Here is a 14,419-nt window from a genome sequence, read left to right on the forward strand (position 1 = left end):
TGAAAGTAAGTCCATTGGTGTGATTTATTCACCTAAGCATATTCCATATCTATGAGTAGGTTATTAAGTATCTCAAAATAAATTTTGATATTTATCGATTACAGGATTCCTTAGCTTTTTTGTCATTATTAAAAAAAGTACACATTCTCTATTCCCTCAACAAACAGCAAAGTTTCTTCCTCAGAGTTGCTGGTATTTAAAACAATCAAAAGCATAGAAAGTATTATCAAAGTTCCACAGTTTATCCCTCGCATATCTTACCACATCATATATGTCAAAAGAATCGTACATTTAGTTTATATATTTAACATTTCCAGATTCAGATGTTACTATAGAATCTAAACCACACATAGGTAAGATGACCGAGAAGCACGTGAACACACACCTATCAAATCACATCGAGGCAACGGATGGCCTGGACCATTCACAATCTGTGTTCAGGCCAACCCACAGCACCGAATCAGCCCTCCTAGCAGTGACCAATAACATCAGGATGACACTGGATGATGGGGGGTCTATGATTCTGGTGCTGTTGGATCTATCCGCTGCCTTTGATACGGTGTCTCACGAAGTGCTTCTCGGTCGTCTGAGGGATGTAGGATTGGGGGGTGTAGCTCTGTCCTGGATGGAGAGTTTCCTCTCTGGCCGCTCTCAAGAAGTCAGGCTGGGCTCCCATAAATCCATCTCCAGGGAGCTCACCAGGGGAGTGCCACAGGGCTCATGCCTAAGCCCCACATTATTTAATGTGTATGTGGCCCCCCTGGCCGACTTAGTGAGGTCCTTTGGGTTCACCCCGGTGTCATACGCTGATGACACCCAACTTCTGTTTCCCTTCAAAACCCTCACACCTGCCCTAAAAAAATCTTTTGCAGATGGAATGAGGGCAGTATCAGAGTGGATGGCCAAGAACTGCCTTCAATGTAATGTTGGCAAAACAGAAGTACTACTGTTCGGGGATGCAGTGAAATTGTGGTCTGATGAGTGGTGGCCTCTAGAACTTGGACCTGTTCCCATCCCGAAACAGACCGTGAAAAACTTGGGAGTGCTATTCGACCAAGCCCTTACATTTAAAGACCATGTCAACCAAGTTGCCGGTACATGTTTCAGGGCCATTGGACTTTTGAGAAGGGTGTTCCCATACCTACCAGACACACACAGAAAGACCTTAGTCCAGGCATTAGTTATCAGCAGATTGGACTACTGCAATGGCCTTCTTTTATCAACTAACGAAGGCCAATTTAACAAACTGCAAGTAGTCCAAAATACGGCGGCAAGGTTAGTTCTCAATGCTCCACCCAGAACTCCCTTCCGCCCTCTACTCGCTGAACTACACTGGCTTCCAGTGCGCCAACGCACTAAATTCAAAATCATGTGCTCCATCCATAAATGTCTGATAGGCACAGGGCCTAAATACCAAACAAAAGCTTTCCAACCCTATGTCCCTGGGCGCTCACTACGTTCCAGCAACTCACATCTATTACAGGTACCCAGAATAAAAAAATCTAGACAGGGAGGCCGTGCCCTGGCACACTCTGGTCCTGTTCTCTGGAACTCTCTCCCCCAGGCACTAAAACAAATCACCAACCACTTGTCTTTCCGAAAAACTCTTAAAACCCATCTTTTTACTAATAGTTAAAATACACACCTCCCACTCAGTCATTTCCGAGCACGAACCTGCACAATTTATGTTTCCTTCAACAGGCAAAAGCGCGGAGATACCCCTTCGGGGGTCTATTCAGGCGCTATACAAGAACATAAATAAATAAATAAATAAATAAATATCCTTATATGATTCCGAATTTGAAATAGACTACATTTGCGGTGCAATTATGCAGCTCCGTTCTGGCAAAGCTCCTGGACCCGATGGCATACCAGCCGATTTTTACAAAGCATATAAAGGAACATCTTGCCTCAATACTTAAACAGGTATATGAAGAGGGGTTTAAGCTAGGTGAGCTACAGCCCACTATGAGAGAGGCCTCCATAATTTCCATCCTTAAACTTGGAAAGCCAGCAGACAAATGCGACTCATAACGCTCTCTATAATCAACTGCGATGCGAAAATATTAGCAAAAATAATTGCAAACCGGCTGAGTCTCCTCATGACGGTGCTAGTTTTGCCTGATCAGGCGGGCTTCATGCCAGGCCGCGGCACCTCCCACAACCTTAGAACCCTGTTCGCGGTGACGCAAGATACAGCCCTGGATCTTGAGGCAGCTGTGGTGGAATGGAACTACCTGTTCGGAATACTACAGAGGATGGGAATGCCATATAGCTTTCTGTCCTGGATACGGCTCCAGCTGGATGCAAGAGTAATAATAAACGGCGCCAACTCGCCCTGTTTTGCCACCACTAGGGGCACACATCAGGGGTGCCCGCTATCGCCGTTGTTATTCGCCTTGGCCATCGAGCAATTGGCGGCCAAACTTAGACAGCATCACCGGGAATGGGCCCTCAAATATCCCTCTAGACACGTGTTGATTTTACTGTACGCTGATGACATCACATTGTACGTGCGAGAACCCCAGGTTAGCCTCAACCCAATCTTGAGGGAGTGTATTGCCTTTGGAGAGTTATTGGGAGTCAAAATCAACTGGGAAAAGTCCCAGATGTTCCCGCTCACTGCCGCTACACGCACCTATTCTCTTGACTACCCCAGAGAGGTACCCCAATGAAGTAAAATACCTGGGAATAATAGTAACCAGAGATGGCCCGGATCTGCTTCAGGCAAATTATGAGAAAACAATGGAGCACATCACAGAGTCGATTTTCAGATCGCATTGGAGACACAATTTTTAGCACAGCATTTGCGGTGCAATCCAAGAACAATTTTTAGAATAATTTTGCAGTGATATAGATATGTTAAACTGTCGCAGCACAAAAATAAAAGACTTGAAAGGATTTGTAGAATCCCTGTCCCATTAATATTAACGAAGCAAGATTCTGTAGGCGAATTCTTCTGAATTACTGCAGATGGAGGTCTGTGAGGGACAGAATTCCAGACCACCATATGTAGAAATTGATTGGATTGATTTGATTTAAACATTTATATAGCGCACAAATGGCAAACGGCGTCTAGGAGCCGAGCTCCAGTTCCCTGAATGACAGGGGCTGTAATTTTTTAGGAAATGAATGATGCGAGGGAGCACTGAGTGGGTCATGCAACGATCCCAGGGACTGCTGTCTGCTTCTCCTCTGTCGAACATCGTCATTCTCAAAGTGAAATATGTTCCTCATAGATTGTTTTCTTTTTTGTGAATAGTTATCACCTGGAGGTGCCGGCATTCACGCAATAAAGGATGTGAACGTGCTGGACTTTACGTGCAAATTCAGACTCATCGTGGGCTGACACCCATAGTAGTTATGTAACTTAACTTCTGCATATACCTACAAAAGGTGTAACATCATTAACCTAGACACAATGAGGTTGCCTTCTCAAATGGATATGTATCTTGGATTTTACATGTGCATTGTGGTCCTGGGGTTGTTATTATGGATAGAATTGCAAGCTATAAGACTGCCATAGATCTAATTTGACACCTTAATGGCTGCCATGATGCTTTTTATTGTATTTCAGTCATGGGGCACCAAGGTGATTTAAAACATGAAATCCAAAACTAAATATAAATGGCTAACCTGACCAACAACGCCCATGCTGTTTTGTACACACACATGTATGGAAACTCCTTGAGCAAACATTCTCGACAACTATTAGTCACTTGAGATTAGGTGATGGTATTTTAACTTACTGTACTGCCAACGTACCAGTGATTATATCTAATTTGACTAATTTAAGTAAAGGCCTAATCTTTGCCTCACCCATAGTGCCAAAATGTTCAATACATATTACAATATACGAAAGGTCTCCCTCTGCCATAGTATTAAGAGACAATCTGCCTAAAAAATTATGGTACGTCGTAATAAAGCACTGTCGATCCAAAAGCCCTAAAATCATGTTTAGCCGTGTTTAAAAAATATGGTGGTTTTTCTTAGATTATTTGTTGAAGTGGGTCAAGTAGTTTTTGATTGTAGAAATCATTGGATTGGAAAGATGGAAGCAATTTTAAGAAAGTATATTGGCACAACGTTTTCACAGATTTTAATGCAGACAACTATCCTCCTCGACGTAGTCCTCTTTTGCACCATCATGCCTTTCTTGGTCCCACTGAACCTATGAAGAGCTGACTACCCATATGATGGTATCCCGCACTATTAATGTAGAAACTCAAAGCTTTCTTGAGATCATGCCAATGGAGCCTTGTCTCCTCTTTAGAGGTGTGAGTTGGACAGAATAATATCAGCAGGATAATAGACCAATAGGGAAGGGGGATATCACCGCAGGCAGGAAGCAAGCCTGAATTCTAAGCACGAATTTGTCTTGGAAGAAAGAGGTGTATGGAGGTTGCGCAGAGACCACCTTGCAGTTCACACAGGTGGCACGCAGAAGTGATAGTTATCTTGACTGTTATAAGCCATAAAAAGCAACTGTGCATAAGATCAAGTGGAGCACACAGAAGGAACATCAAGACTAGATTTAGGTTCATCTGAGGCATGATGAATGTCTTTGGAGGGAAAATAAGCATCAGACATTTCAGATAGCACATAACTACTGGTGAATTAAAGAGAGGGTTGATGGCGCAAATATAAAAATGTCGAAAGAACCGACAAGTAACCCTTACCTGTGCCCACTTCAAGACTGTGCTGGACCAGTGGCAACATGAACAACAATACGTGAAGTAGTATGGCCTGCAGAGGGTCGAATGATGGACTTTAACATTAGGCCACAAACATTTCTCAGTGCATGGATGGACATCTTGCTGCAAGAATGATATTTATTGCTTTAGGCGGCAAGTCAGAAGAATTCAACAGCCATGTTCATTCTTCACGCATGGAGATGTAGATTGTGGGGATTTGGCTGAAGGACCCTACTCTGTTGCTGAGACAGCTGATCCTCCTGAATAAGTAGCCGGATAGGAGCATACATGCTCAGGTTGAGGAGCTCTATGTACCACAATCTTCTGGCGGAGTCCAAAACTATCAAGATGATTTGGGCCTACTCTGTCCTGACTTTCTTCAAAACTTGAGGCAGGAGAGGTAGTGGCAGAAATGCATACAGAAAATCTGTCCTAAAAGACATTTTTAGAGGAAAGTTCAGTGCGTAGAAGCTTTGACGCTGCACATTCTCAGCAGTAGTGTACAGATCTAGACAGGGCATGCCCCACTGATCAAAGATGCCCTGTGTCACCGCTGCATGGTTCATCTGCTATGCCATTCTGGGACCCCAGTAGGAAGTTGGCTACCAAAAAGATCATTTGCTGATCCATCCCCCTCCAAAGATATAGAGCCACTTGGCACAGGATTCAGGGTCCTACCCTGCCCTGCTTATGGTAGTACCACATGGTGGTTGTGTTCTCAATTAGGACTTGCCCCAGCCATCTCTCAATGGTTAACAGGACGGCTTTTAGGACCAGGCGGAAGCCAAAAGTTCCAAAAGACTGATGTGGAGCAGGATGTTCAGTGGAGAACACAGGCTCCTGATCTCTTCTCCAGCAGGCCTCCTCAACCCAGTAACAATGCATCTGTTACAACTATGAAATCCAGGAGGGTAAGGGAAAATGGCCTTACAATTGTCAGGTTGTCACTGATCTGCCACCACATGTTGTCATGAACAGCCTCTTGCAAGATCTGGTCAGAGTCAGAGAAGTAACCCGGGTGCTGGGGCCTTTGAGACCTTAGTGTCCTTTGCAGGATCCACATGTGCCATCTGGCATAGGGACCTATGACAATACACGAGTCCAGGAGCCCAAGAAGTCTCAGAACGATCCTCACCAAGAATCAGTCTAGAGCCTGAAATATTAGGATCATATTCTGAATGTCCCAGGCTCGGATGGAAAAGCCTTGAATGTCACTATGTCCAGAATAGATCCAATGAAGGGAAACCTGAAGATCAAAAGCCTGGCAGTTGTCCTGAGGTACTGTGTTACTAACAGCAATGAGCCTGCCTTGAGCTGACACTCACGGGTGTATCAAAATATAGGTATCCCGACCTATGAAGATGAGCTGCGACCATAGCCTTCTCTTTCATGAACACCCAAGGGGTGAAGTAAGGCTGAAACTCAGGAGGGAAATTTGGAATTGTTCCAACTCCATTGTAAGCTGCAGGTAGTATCTGTGTGACTGCATGACAGGTATATGAAAATACTAGCCCTGTAAGACCAATTACGCCACCCTTTTCCCTGGATCCAGAGCAGAGATAATTTGAGCCTTTTCAGCATTTTAAATCTGTCCTTCTGAAAGCCATTTAACAGTTTGAGGTCCAGTATAGGCCTGAGGCCTATATCCTTCCTTGGCATGAGGATTAGAGCAAATAGCACCATCATCCTTTCCGGTAAATGGCACCTTTGGGCAGAAGGCTATTAAATTCTTACATGAAGATAGATACGTGGTCTTCCGAAAAGTTCTCTGGTGTTGAGGAAATAAGAGGTAGAGGAGAAATAAAAGGCAAGGCAACGCCCCTTTGATCAATTTGTTAAACCTATCAGTCTGGCCCCACTGGCTGATTGTGGGCATGGAAGGAAAAATCTGAACACTTTGGGAACTTGAAACTTCTGCTAAGCCAAGCCTTTGCAACATTTCCTATGCTTTCTATGTTACTAATGTGGAGAAGTGTGGCTCAATGGTTAGAAGCGGCAGACCTTGATGCGGAGCTCTGGCCCGGGACCAGTGTTCCATTCCCGCCTCGGCGGGTCTCGAGCTCAAAAACTCCTTGGACCTGATATTCTCGCCTCAGTGCCTATTCTAATCATGGGTCGCACGCTGCGACTCTGGGCAATAGCTTGTTTAATCTCCACGTCGGCCCCAGCAGCGCAGGGGATGCCTGGCTTCACCTTGGGGGTGCCCAGGAGTGGACACTTCACATGGAAAGCCAGGAAGGGTTCCTCTGCGGTATGAATACAGCGCTACGAGGCCTGAGGGTAGAAGTGCGCTATATAAATACAATTCATTACATTTCATTTCACTAATGGAATTGTCTGGTCAGGGAAAATAACCTTAAAGACGAGCTGTGGAGCAACTATCTTTGAATCACTCGAAGGCCGACTCAGTCATTTCTCAGAATATTCTTGATCCATTGCATGTCCCCAGAAAATCTGGTTAATCACATCCATGCGCACTTTCTAAGTACTACACTGGTGCCAAAAGCATGGCCTAAAGAGTTGTTGATGTTCAGGCCAGAATGCAACACATACCTTTCTGTCTTGGATCGTTTTGGGCCAGTGAAGCCCTGAAGTCCTCTGGGATGGCGTGTGTTAGAAGGATTATATTACTTACCCAGTAGGCATCTTTTCTTAGCATGTAGAGCTGTAGATTCACATGCTCTGCATACTCCTGCCATCTAATGTTTGGTCTGGATGTCTTTCCAGTCACGAGGTAAGGTGACTCCTCCTTTTGGTGATAGTGCGTATGTGCATCGACTCCACTGTTCGATTGTTTTTCAGCAAGAAGATGAGACTAGAGTAAGTGAGTGTAGTAAAGAGATGTCCATGCGTAGATAATGTAAATAATGAGAACTGCAACAACTACAGTGCCCGGGGAGGTGGGAGGGCGCATGCGGATCTACAGCTTGACATGCCAATTACTGATGCTTACTAGGTGTGTAACATAATCCATTCGAGGCATGTGTGCTGTAGATACACATGCTTTGAATTGACTATATAGCAGTATTCACCCAAAGAAGGCTAACCAGTAGATGTTGCAGTTGTCTTAAAAATTGTCTTTAGCACTGCTTGCCCTACATTGGCTTGTTGACTTGCTAATACATCTACACAATAGTGTTTGGTAAATGTGTGTGGTGTAGACCATGTTGCTGCCTTACAAATGTGAACTACAGGAATGTTACCTAAAAAGGCCATAGATGCCCCTATTTTGCGAGTAGAATGCGCTCTAGGGGGTATAGATAAAGTTCATTTAGCTTTTGCGTAGCAAGTTTGAATGCGCTTAACAATCCAACTTGAAATGCAAGATTTAGAAATAGGATTGCCTTTGTGAGGTGGTATTAATTAAACAAACAGTTGCTTTGTTTTATGAAAATCATTTGTCCCTTCGATATAATACAATACAGCTTTTCTGACGTCAAGTGTGTGAAGAGCCCGTTCTGCTACTGAATCAGGTTGAGGAAAAAACACAGGTAAATCAATTGATTGGTTAAGATGGAAAGCAGAAACTACTTTGGGAAGGAATCTGGGATTTGAGCGACGAACTACCCTATCTTCATGGAGTTGAAAGAAGGGTTCTTCTAAGGTTAAGGCCAGTAGCTTACAACTCTCCATAATGAAGTGATTGCAATGAGGAAGACAACCCTTCCATGAGAGAAACTATAAAGGACACTTGTGTAGTGTTTCAAAGGGTGGACATATAAGTCCTGTATGTACAACACATCGGTGTTGGTGGTATTCTTGGTGGTATTATTCTCTTTAAGCCCTCCATAAAGGCTTTAATGACAGGCACTTTAAACAAAGACAAATGCTGTCAGTTTTGCAAATACGCAGTTACTGCTGCAAGGTGCAATCGAATAGATGTGTAAGCTAGTCCATATTGCTGTAGGTGCAGAAGGTAACAGATAATATTCTGAACAGAAGAATCTAGAGGAATAATTTTGTTGTAGTTACAGTAGACAACAAATAATTTCCATTTTGCTGCATAGCAAGCTCTGGTTGTAGGTTTTCTAGCTTGTCTCAGACTAGTCATACAGTCTGGTGGAAAATGTAAGTATCCAAACTCTATGACTTCAGGAGCCAAATCGCTAAGTTGAGCTCCTTGGGATTAGGATGATTGATTTCTCAGTGGTTCTCAGTGAGAAGACTGGAGGTGAGATGCAGCTTTTGATGTGGAACTACTAACAACTCTAACAGGGTGATGTACCATGGTCGATGGGCCCATGCAGGAGCTATCAAGATCAGTGTGAGTGATGTTCGCCTAAGTTTTCGAAACAGAAGGAGTGGGAGAGGCAGAAAAGCTTAAGGCAAATATTCCTGACCAATTCATCCATGGATTCAGAAAAGGGGGTGGTGATGAACAGAGTGTGTGAATTAAGCAGACCACTCTTACCCAGTCCAAAGATCAGGGCTTGATCCATCACCGTTTTTTAGCTCACTGCACCATCCCAGCTCAGAACCTGGCTACATGCAAATTAGTCTGTTCCTGTCCCAGTGCATGATGGGAACAGGGCAAACCAAACTACCAAGCCAATTCTTACACTGGGAAGGAAACAAGCTTCCGAGGACCGGTTTCTGGCATTTCAGCCGTCGTCGGCCCGGCTTGCTTGAATCCTGATGGTGCAATGAGCATGGGACTCACATCTGAGTATACCCTTCCACGCTTATGGTGGACCAAATGATTCAGAAAAGGGGGTGGTGATGAACAGGGTGTCTGAATTAAGCAGACCACTCTTACCCAGTCCAAAGATCAGGGCTTGATCCATCACCGTTTTTAGCTCACTGCACCATCCCAGCTCAGAACCTGGCTACATGCAAATTAGTCTGTTCCTGTCCCAGTGCATGATGGGAACAGGGCAAACCAAACTACCAAGCCAATTCTTATACTGGGAAGGAAACAAGCTTTCGGGGACCGGTTTCTGGCATTTCAGCCGTCGTCGGCCCGGCTTGCTTGAATCCTGATGGTGCAATGAGCAAGGGACTCACATCTGAGTATACCCTTCCACGCTTATGGTGGACAAAATGATTCAGAAAAGGGAGTGGTGATGAACAGAGTGTCTGAATTAAGCAGACCACTCTTACCCAGTCCAAAGATCAGGGCTTGATCCATCATCGTTTTTTAGCTCACTGCACCATCCAAGCTCAGAACCTGGCTACATGCAAATTAGTCTGTTCCTGTCCCAGTGCATGATGGGAACAGGGCAAACCAAACTACCAAGCCAATTCTTATACTGGGAAGGAAACAAGCTTCCGGGGACCGGTTTCTGGCATTTCAGCCGTCGTCGGCCCGGCTTGCTTGAATCCTGATGGTGCAATGAGCAAGGGACTCACATCTGAGTATACCCTTCCACGCTTATGGTGGACAAAATGATTCAGAAAAGGGGGCTTACTTCAGAAACTCTGTTCATCACCACCCCCTTTTCTGAATCGTTTTTGGCCTCTATAGGTGTGGCAGGGTATACTCAGACATGAGTCCCTTGCTCACTGCACCATCAGGATTCAAGCAAGCCGGGCCGACAACGGCTGAAATGCCAGAAACCGGTCCCCGGAAGCTTGTCTCCTTTCTGGTGAAGAATTGGCTTGGTAGTTTAGTCTGCCCTGTTCCCATGATGCACTGGGCCAGGGACAGACTGATTTGCATATAGCCAGGTTCTGAGCTGGGATGGTGCAGTGAGCTAAATAACGGTGATGGATCAAGCCCTGATCTTTGGACTGGGTAAGAGTGGTCTGCTTAATTCAGACACTCTGTTCATCACCACCCCCTTTTCTGAATCAATTCATCCATAGGGCATTACCTTTGGATAGAGGGTGTGGGAACCTGGAGGTGAAGTTTGGGCATTGTGCGTTGTCTACTGTGGCCAACAGATCTATTTGCGGGTATCCCCATTGTACAAAGTATGGAAGGAGAACTTGGGGATGAAGTTCAAACTCGTGTATTTGCAGCCTCTTTCTGCTGAGGAGGTCAGCAATTTAATTGTTCACTAATGGGAGGTGTTCTGCCAGAAGGTGAATTTGTGATGGATTGCCCATTTCCAAATTGTCTGAGACATGCGTGACAGTTGGAGAGTGTGTGTCCCTCCCTGTTTTTGTACATAGTACATCGCTGTCATGTTGTCTGTACGGACTAGGACAACTTTGCCTGTGAAATGAGACTGAAAAGCTTTCAGCGCTAGAAATACTGATAGAAGCTCTAGAGAGTTGATAGTCTCAGAGACCCTGAATTGTGTAATGATGGAGATGTGCACCCCAACCTGTGAGAGATACATCTGCTGTTACCCCAATTTGCGGATCAGGGTCGATGAAAGGCCACACTTTTGATACATTTTGAGGGTTTCACCACTGCAGAGACAGGTGGGTGCGGCTGTCTACCAACACTAGATCTGTTATTTGATCCTGTGACTGATTCAACTGACGTGCTAAGCATTCTTGTAGTTGACGCATATGTAGTCTTGCATGAGGCACTATTGCAATGCATGACGCCATCATTCCCAGTTGCCGCACGAAAGTCCTGACAGGCAAGGTTTGGTTGGTTGGTTTGGAACTGCAGCAACAGAGTTTGGATATTGCAAATTCTGGCTGCATTGAGGGAGGCTAGAGTTGTGCGAGTGTTGAGAGCGGCTCCTAGGTAAGATTGTGCCTGTGAAGACTGTAGGTGAGACTTTTGCATGCTGACCGTGACACCCAATTTGTGGAGTAGGTGTTGCGTGGTCTGAATGTGTTCTAAACACTTTTGTTGTGTGCTAGCTTTGATGAGCCAGTCATCTAGGTACGGGAAGACATGAATTTGTTGTCTTCTGAGATGAGCTGCCATTACTGCTAGACAATTTGTAAACACTCTGGGAGCAGTAGTTACTCCGAATAGTGTTTGCCTGCTATCACAAATCTGAGACATTTGCGATGAGCTGGATGAATGGGAATGTGAAAATATGCGTCTTTTAACTCCAGTGTGGACATAAAATCGCCTTGATGTAGAAGCGGAAGGACCTGTTGAAGCGTTACCATATGAAAATGCTCTGAAAGTATGTACATGGGCATCCGCAGAAATTTTTCCAGGGGGGGGCAAAATGTTAACGTCATCACCATCCTCCGACATGATGTGTGCCAGGTGGAGCACAAGAAACACTGGGGCACAGGAGGAGCCAAGAGGGGCAGAGAGCAGGCTGCATATGATCCCATACACCTTAGGGTTATTTGCCACAGCCATCTCTTTCTTTTGTGGCTTTTGGTAGACATTATTCACACCTTCTAGCAGTTGGCATCAGAAAATGTACCGCATTACGATGCAGCCCTATTTTTGCTGCATAATTTAGTTAACACTGCGACATAATTTTAACCTCCATTGCTGCATAATTCTGTGGCCCCAAAGCAGACAGCACATGTTAAAAGTGCTTGTGCATGAAGCAGAGACCCTAAAGCTTGCAAACTTAGTTTGGTGTGCGTGCAAACCCTGCATTGCCGATCCCTGGTGAGTTGCACTACTACTGCTGAAACAAGGCCGACTGAGGTACTAATGGGTGAGGCGGACTAGCTCAGGGTCCTGTGACCTCAGTGACAGAGTCACTGTCGCTCTAGCATGTGCTGCTTCGTAGGCCTGCCCAGAAGACTGAAGGTGAACTTCGGTATGGATTGGGGGGGACAGACCTTCAAGGTTAACCCACTCTTGCCACAGCTAGGGACATGATGGTGCTAAGACACCAGGGCTTCTAAGGTCTAGCCGGGCCTTCTAAGGTCTAGCATGGGAATGTGCTCCCTTAGGAGAGAAGGCTGAACCTGGTTCCCCAGTTCCAAATTCGGCAGCTCTGGCCATAGTGCCACATCTTCTACCCCACTGAACACCATACTCTTCCATTAAAAGAAACTTTAGATGCAATCCAATTGTATTCCGCTATAAACGCCTGGCAACAACTCAATTCAAATTATGCACTAGACAAGAGTAATATTCTGTCTTAAAAAACAGTAACAACCTCCAGGAAAAAGCAAACACTACAGAGAATGCAGGACTGAGTAAAGTATGCGAAATGTAAGCAGGAACAACATGCTTACCTTAATGCTTGTGCACTCGTTATTCAGAAATCAATGAGTGTTTTTGCCTGAAAAGCTAAGGACATGACTACAGGCCCCGGAGAGGACCCGTTTCAATGTTCCTTGCTTAAATCCTTACAAAACATAAGGAGTTTGGTTTTAAAATACCACATTCATGTACATAAAGCTGCAGTACACTTCACATTTCATAAACTAATAAAAGGAAAACAGCTGATAAGGATCACATGAAACATTTTCTACACCATGCATCAACCAGATATCACATCCTCATCTGAGGAGCAAAATGCTACTCAAAGACAAGGAAAAAATGAAATTAGTGCTTCACTGGGAAAGTCTGTAAAGTGGAGCTAATGTTTTTGGGGTTGAATAAAATAATCTGGCAACTTTGTGACCACTCTGTCTTGCTTTAAATTGTTTAGTTTAAGCTACTACATCTGTGAGTTGAGGTTTAGCCTATAAATAATAGTTTTGGTCTTGTGTGTGCGATCTGGAGGTATGATCCAACACTGATGAGGCAGGGGTATGGCAGCACATTATTGCATAAGCTGAACTGTGAAGGAGTGTGAGAGGCAGGGTCTCAATTTCAAACCAGTACACTTTGTAGCAGAAATCACTTGAAATTATAATGTAGAGAATAGCCAAATGTTTATTATTTTAAGTAGGAAAGGTGTTCCAGAGATGAAATGTTAGTCAATTGAGGTATACGCATTTGAACCTAGAAGCGCCTCGAACACTGAAATAGCTCTACAACATCTGCAACTCTTGGTTTTTTTTTATTGTAGTTTTATATAGCGCAAACTCGATCTAATGGTATCAGAGACTTCACATGAGCATCAATTGCATTACAGATGGACACATTCATTTTTTTTTTCATCAATAATATATAGTATACTTTTTGGGGAAAAATAAACATCACAATGTATGTCAGTTAATACAAGCATCGTCATTGCACATTGTTGTTGAAAACCTCATTTCGATAGTGCTGTAGTTAATCACGGCCAGTGTTTTTTGTTCTTTTTGCAGGAAATGTAGTTTATGACTTTGGCATCGACCACAAATGGGGTGAAGTGTACTGAGATTTTACTAAGCCAAGTGAATACCAATACTGAGAGTGAGTGAGTGAGTGATTTATTTATCTGGTGAGGCAAATACTTCCAATTATGAGTTTTCTTCATATAAAGGAGGAATTACGTGTGGAATTTGGGGCTTTCCACTCAGTGGCGGCTAGTGCCATTTGAAAGTGGTGAGGCGAATCATGGCAGCAGGTCTCGGGGCTCACGGCTAACGGGAACAACCCTGTAGCCACCGTACCCAATGTCTCTGCATTTCACTGCCACACAGATCTTAACTTAAGCAAGCACGGATTGTAACAAGAAATGGATCGAGGGCAAATGAGATTCTTCAGTTGTATTTTCTCATGCCAGTTACCCTCATTTCCCTACACCTGTTATATTTCGTTGTGGCCAATTTACTGACTTGTTGCTGTCAGAAACTACTTGTTTTTATCAAACCTTGACATTTTCAAAAGACCGTTTTCTGGAGACATTAAACAGATTCCTGTCCTTGTGGGTGTTTTCAAGTCTGCAGCTTCCAAAGGTTATTCAGGAAAGTGTAGGGGCCTTATTCTAACTCTAGTAGCGATCAGACCAAAAGTATGCTTTGTT

At 44.3% G+C, this 14,419-nt stretch overlaps 1 protein-coding gene across 1 annotated transcript in view; it reads right to left on the reverse strand.

Moving 5' to 3' along the window:
- NEMF (nuclear export mediator factor) overlaps positions 1–14,419 on the reverse strand; it is a 486,031-nt gene that overhangs the window by 160,658 nt on the left and 310,954 nt on the right. The gene's annotated exons all lie outside the window — the stretch shown is intronic.

This window comes from Lissotriton vulgaris, chromosome 9 (assembly GCF_964263255.1).
Source record: "Lissotriton vulgaris chromosome 9, aLisVul1.2, whole genome shotgun sequence".
NCBI lineage: Eukaryota > Metazoa > Chordata > Amphibia > Caudata > Salamandridae > Lissotriton > Lissotriton vulgaris.